The following is a 5,942-nucleotide window of genomic DNA, read 5'->3' on the forward strand; positions in this document are numbered from 1 at the left end:
CGTGGCATACTCCATGCCTAATTGAGAAGCCGGTCACCTAGGCCCAACTTCCGAGGGAAGCCCAATCAGCCCAAGGTTAACCTAAACCTAGATTGGCACGTTTCCCGAGGTTATAAATACCTCCCTTAATCCTCATTAAGGGAGAGGACGCAGATTACACACATTAAACACTCTCACCTAGAGAGACCCAATCACTTTAATTTCCGCATTAATTACTCCTTAATCAAGTACTAACTTGACCGTCGGAGGCGGATCTCCAATCATACGGAGCATCCGTTTGTTTTGCAGGTACAGACGTCCGGTTCCAGTCTCGGAATTGTAACTCTCCCGCAGGACATCAGAAAACCCCGAAACAGATGCCATCTCAGAAGTACTCTCCCCACAGACGGCGCCAAAATGTTTCGGGGTTTTCTGATGTCCTGCGGGAGAGTTACAATTCCGAGACTGGAACCGGACGCCTGTACCTGCAAAACAAACGGATGCTCCGGATGATTGGAGATCCGCCTCCGACGGTCAAGTTAGTACTTGATTAAGGAGTAATTAATGCGGAAATTAAAGTGATTGAGTCTCTCTAGGTGAGAGTGTTTAATGTGTGTAATCTGCGTAATCCCCCTTAATGAGGATTAAGGGAGGTATTTATAACCTCGGGAAACGTGCCAATCCTAGGTCTAGGTTAACCTTGGGCTGATTGGGCTTCCCTCGGAAGTTGGGCCTAGGTGACCGGCTTCTCAATTAGGCATGGAGTATGCCACGTGTCATGACATAATAGGTCTAGGGTGGACGAATAAGAGTGTGCCAAGTGGCAAGCTCTGAGAGGTCCAATTAGGGGACACTTGGCAGAACCCGATTGACCCACTTGGCGCATTCCGATTGGTGGGAGCAAAATCCCCTAATCAGTAGCCCTGAACATTTTAAAAAGTTGCTTCCGTAGCCTATTTACTTTGAAACCGTTAACTTTCCGTTAACTTTGAACTATGGTTAAGTTAGGATATAAATCTTGTCGGAAAAAATATCAGCCCCTTGCCCCTACCCGTCCACTACCGGCTCCCAATCACCGGCGCCACCCATTCCCTGTACCGGCGTCGTCCAGCCTCATCCTCAAAATATCAGCCCCAAATTTTTCTCTTCCCCTTTTTTACAGTAGCCCGCATCTCTCCTGCTACACAATCAACCACCTGCGCTCTCCTATTTCTCGCACCACCAACCACACCCAACAACACCACCAGTCAGCCGCACACTCCACGCTGATCTACCATACACTCCACGCTGTGGCACCTTTGCACCACTGCCCAGCTCACCCACACACTCCGCACAACCGCACCAACCACCAGTAGCGCACAGCAGTCGCGCAGCCCTGCTTTTGATTCAGTCCGAAACCACCATCAATCAACTCCACCCAGGAGCCATTTGCCCTCGCATTCCCTCATCTCTTCCACAAATAAATTTCGGCCACCACCAATTGCAACCAGTCACCGCAGTTAATCGCAACAGCAGCGACATCAAGAAACCACCATTCGGCCCCTCAAAAGACCCAAATTTAATTCGGTTTCATCGCGGGCTGTTGGGGATCGATCGATTAGATTGATTTCGATTGATTACAATTAGGCCTTGGGAGCGAATCATGGCTTAAGATTTGGGAGGCGCGTGGAAAAGGAGGAGGAATTGGAGTGAAAGGCTGGCCGCCGGCGAGAAGGGTGGTCGAGGAGCAGAGCTGGTGGGGGAGGGGGTGTCGAGGTTAGTGAAGAGAAGAAGTTTTGAGAAGTAGATGAATGCACAATGGTTTAAATGCAGTTGGGTGGGTGGGTTAATGTCTTAAATGCTGACCAACGTCAAAATATTTAACCATAGTTTAAAGTTAATGGAAAGTTAACGGTTTCAAAGTAAATAGGCTACGGAAGCAACTTTTTAAAATATTCGGGGCTACCACTAAGAACTTTTTAAAAAAGTGGCTACCATTGAGAATTGACAAAAGTTTAGGGCTACCATTGAGAATTTCCCAATATTTTTTATAGGTTTTTTTAATTGATTAACATTGGTTTTGGTACGTTTGTCAACTCCGCGTTTTCTCTCTCTTACTCATCCTCACTTTCTCTCTGCTCTCAGACGAAGATGAAGACGACGACGACTTCATTCTTCTGGTAATTTCCTCTTTTTTGTACTCATTTGTTCAATTCTAGGTTCCCCAAATATTTTTCGATTTTTATTGTTTGTAATTTTTGATTCGATTTTTGCGGTTGCTTTTGCGAGTTTTATGGTAATTTTTTTGGTTCTTCGTGAAGTTTTTTTGTGATTATTTTGTCTGATTTTAATAATGAGATGGTATAACTATACCTGTAGAGTTGAATTAAATGAACTATGACCTATGTAATCTTGCTTCATTTGTCAATATAGATTTACATTCTATCAGAGTGCTTTTGATATTTCATTTTTGTGCTCTAAGTAAACTGTGTATTTTTTTTCTCTCAAGCCTGATGTTTTCCCCTTTATTTCAATCGTCATATATGCAGGAAGATAATGATGAGCTTCGCTGCTCTCGTAGGACACTTGTTATAATTGTGCCTGAGTGTTGCTTAGGTTATTATAGCGCTGCAAATGGCCCTCTACGATAGTTTTTCAAATATGGGAGACTGTTGAAATATTTCTTCATGGTCTTCATCCTTGGGGATTTTGGGTCAAACAGGTCTTATCGTGGCAAAGCTGCTAATAAATGGCCTGTGGGTATCACCTTGTACTGTATGATAATGGGAAAGTTTCCCTTTATCGGAGAGAAACTACAAGAAATCTATGACAAGGTGGCGTTGGTTTCTCATCCACAATCAGCTACATGCTTTAAAATGAGTATTTAATGTTCAAAGTTTGTTTCTTTTCTATTCTGACAACTGTTTTGATGTCCCAGATTGTTAATGATCCCATTGATCTCCCAGAAAATATTAATCCGCAACTCAGGAATGTGTTAGAGGGGCTCTTGTGCAATGGTGAGCGAACTATTACAACTCCATTTATTAATTAGCTATGAGTCATTTGATAGCTTACTACATGTGGTAGTTTATAGGAACAAATTCTAAACTTCTATCTGCTCACCTTTGTACAATGTTTTTTTTTTTTTTTGAAACATCCTTTGTACAATGTTAGTTTACATGTTTTGTGAGAATTTTTGGCATTTTAGTGCACCAAAATTTTTTTTTTGGGACTAAGGCTTTGTTGTTGTTGGGATAGGGGGGTTGAAAATGTTGCTTCCTTTTTTTTATTTGCATCTACAAGTTACTACACCTCGATTAATATTATTAACCCTGGCGCTTTACTCTTGAGCATTCTGATCTCACCTCGATCAATTCTGTGCTTTGAGATCACTTGAGGAATTCAAGTTCTAATTGTAAATGGATGATGCACCTGTAACAATAGTACCATTGTTAAATGTGCTATGGATGATTATTCATCTTTCATGAGAAAAATAATCTAAAATGTTTCTTTTTATCATATGATTCTCAATAGTGTGGTTTTGTAGCAATTTGGAAATCAAATAACTGTTTGCCTACAAAGGTGGCTGAAGAAACCTCATTTACCTTCAAAGAGTTGCAGGAAATGTAGGTTATTGGCTTTGTCATAATTTGATGCCCACACTAGTTTTACTGCTTATTGTATATTGTAGCATGGATTGGCTTTGTTGATTGTCTGCTCTAATGTTACATCATAGAGAAGTTAAGGCCGGAGAAGGAGCTTCAGCGTGCTAAGGCTGATATAAATCACTCGAAGTTGAAAATCAGGGATTTATTTCAGTGACTTGATTCAATGCTTGCCGAAGGGAAGTTCCCAGAGACGTTATATGATGCTGATGGTCTCATTGATAGTGAGGATGTAAGAACTAAAATCTTTTGTATAAATATATTCTTGTACTTCATTTAGATTTCATTGGAGATATCTTGTTTGAAGAGTTGCTCTTGAATTTTTCTCTATATTTTTCTATAACAGATATTCTGTGCCAAGTGTGCATCTAAAGATTTATCCCCAGGCAATGACATTATTCTTTGTGACGGTATTTGTTAACGTGGATTCCACTAGTGCAGTTTAGACCCACCGCTGCTAACTGAAGAAAGTAAAATCTCATTGATTCATTGATAGTACTGACTCTCAGCATTTTTATTTTATAAATATTAAATTAATCCTTAGATGATTTCTTCATGGGTTCTCTGCTGCTGTTCTGTTCAGTTCCACCTGGTGATGAGGGCTGGCTATGTCCAGCTTGTGATTGCAAACTTGACTGTGTTGATTTGCTTAATGATTCTGAAGGAACAAGACTTGCAATTGAGGACAAATGGGAGGTATTTCAAGGCATCACCCTGTGTATTGAGTATTGACCTTTTTTTTTTTTTTTTTAATTTTATTTTTGCTTCATTCTAAAAATGCATCATTCCTACAGAGAGTTTTTCCTGAAGCTGTTTCAGCTATGGTCTCCAAGGAGCTGGATGATGTTATGGGACTCCCTTCAGATGATTCCGAGGATAATGAATACAACCCAGATGGCACAGATGATGATGCCAATGCCAAAGGGAATGAATCAAGCTCTGCTAAGTCTGATTCTGATGAATCTGAGGACGATGATTTCTCTTCTGTTTCAGAAGATCTGGGGCCCAAACGTGGGGCCGAGCAAAATCTTGGTCTTCCTTCTGATGATTTTGAAGATGATGATTTTAATCCGAATGCAGCAAATGTTAATGAAGGAGTTGAGCCTGAAAGTTCAAGTTCAGATTTTACATCTGCTTCTGAGGATCTAGGTGCAGCAATCGGTGATGATGGGACTTCGGACATCAATGAACCGTCTCTTCCTTTGTATCTGGAGCAAGACTTAGGTGAATCTTCACCTCCTACTAGTAAAAGATGTGTGCAGAGATTGGACTACAAGAAGCTCTATGATGTAAGTATTGCCCACTGGAAAATGCATATTGTTTCTGTTCTTTCCCTTATCTTTCTTTAAATTTAAAATATGATTAATCTAGTCGACTTATAAGAAAACAAATGACAGCTAGTCTTCCAGGAAACTAGAGCAGAGATGTGTCATGTTCTTTTTTGAGGCTGGATTTTGGTGGAGTTAGTTTTTGGAGTTATGTGACTGAAATTTGTCAAAGTGGATCCTTTACAACGATGAACTTCCATAAATTGATTTGTTTTGAATGTTGTAGTTTCAGAAGGAAATTAGGGGAGTTGATATGTATAGTCATTCTGTCGCAACAATTGATTTGTTTTGAATGCGTTAGTTTCAAAAGAAAATTAGGGGAGTTGATATGTATAGTCATTCTGTCGCATGTAATCAGGGCTGAGTTCTCTCTTATCCACCTTCAGAATCCTTAATGCTTAGTTTATTTCTTCACTGCATTAGGACATCAGAGCAATAACGAGCAAGACAGCCTAGCAAACAGGAGCACATCAGAGTCAAGAACAGAAACAGCACAGCACAGCAGAATAGAAACACAGCAGCTTAACAACTCAAACCAGTCACCCAGCCAGCCTGAACATAACAGAGACACAGCCACATAAGCAAACAGATGCCTAGCCAGAGGCACAGTTGAACAAAAACAGCAGAGCAGTCTGGATTATTTAATTTTTTTTGGACGAAAATTGTAATATTACAGCCTTTTTTAATGAAAATATGTAACTTTATATATATGTTAATGTTTCTATATCAATTTAAGTGAAAAAATGCAAAAAACTTATTTTTTTTTTTTTTGGGTATTTTTGGCACCGGTCTGGACCAAAACCGGTGCCAAAAGTTTTTCAAATTTTTTTTTGAGACTTTTGGCACCGGTTTAAGCAAGAACCGGTGCCTAAAGTGGGGTTTTTTGCACCGGTTCTTCCTTTGAACCGGTGCCAATAGTATTGTAAATTAAAAAAAAAATATCGCGCCATGGTAGTTGAACCGGTGCCAAATCATGTAGTTAGCACCGGTT

General features: G+C 40.3%; 1 pseudogene; it reads left to right on the top strand.

Annotated features, from left to right (window-relative positions):
* The first annotated feature begins 761 nt into the window (after nt 1-761).
* LOC110704828 lies at nt 762-5,641 on the top strand (annotated as a pseudogene).
* The last annotated feature ends 301 nt before the right edge of the window (nt 5,642-5,942 follow it).

The sequence above is a fragment of the Chenopodium quinoa genome, unplaced genomic scaffold, assembly GCF_001683475.1.
Source record: "Chenopodium quinoa cultivar QQ74 unplaced genomic scaffold, ASM168347v1, whole genome shotgun sequence".
Taxonomy (NCBI): domain Eukaryota; kingdom Viridiplantae; phylum Streptophyta; class Magnoliopsida; order Caryophyllales; family Amaranthaceae; genus Chenopodium; species Chenopodium quinoa.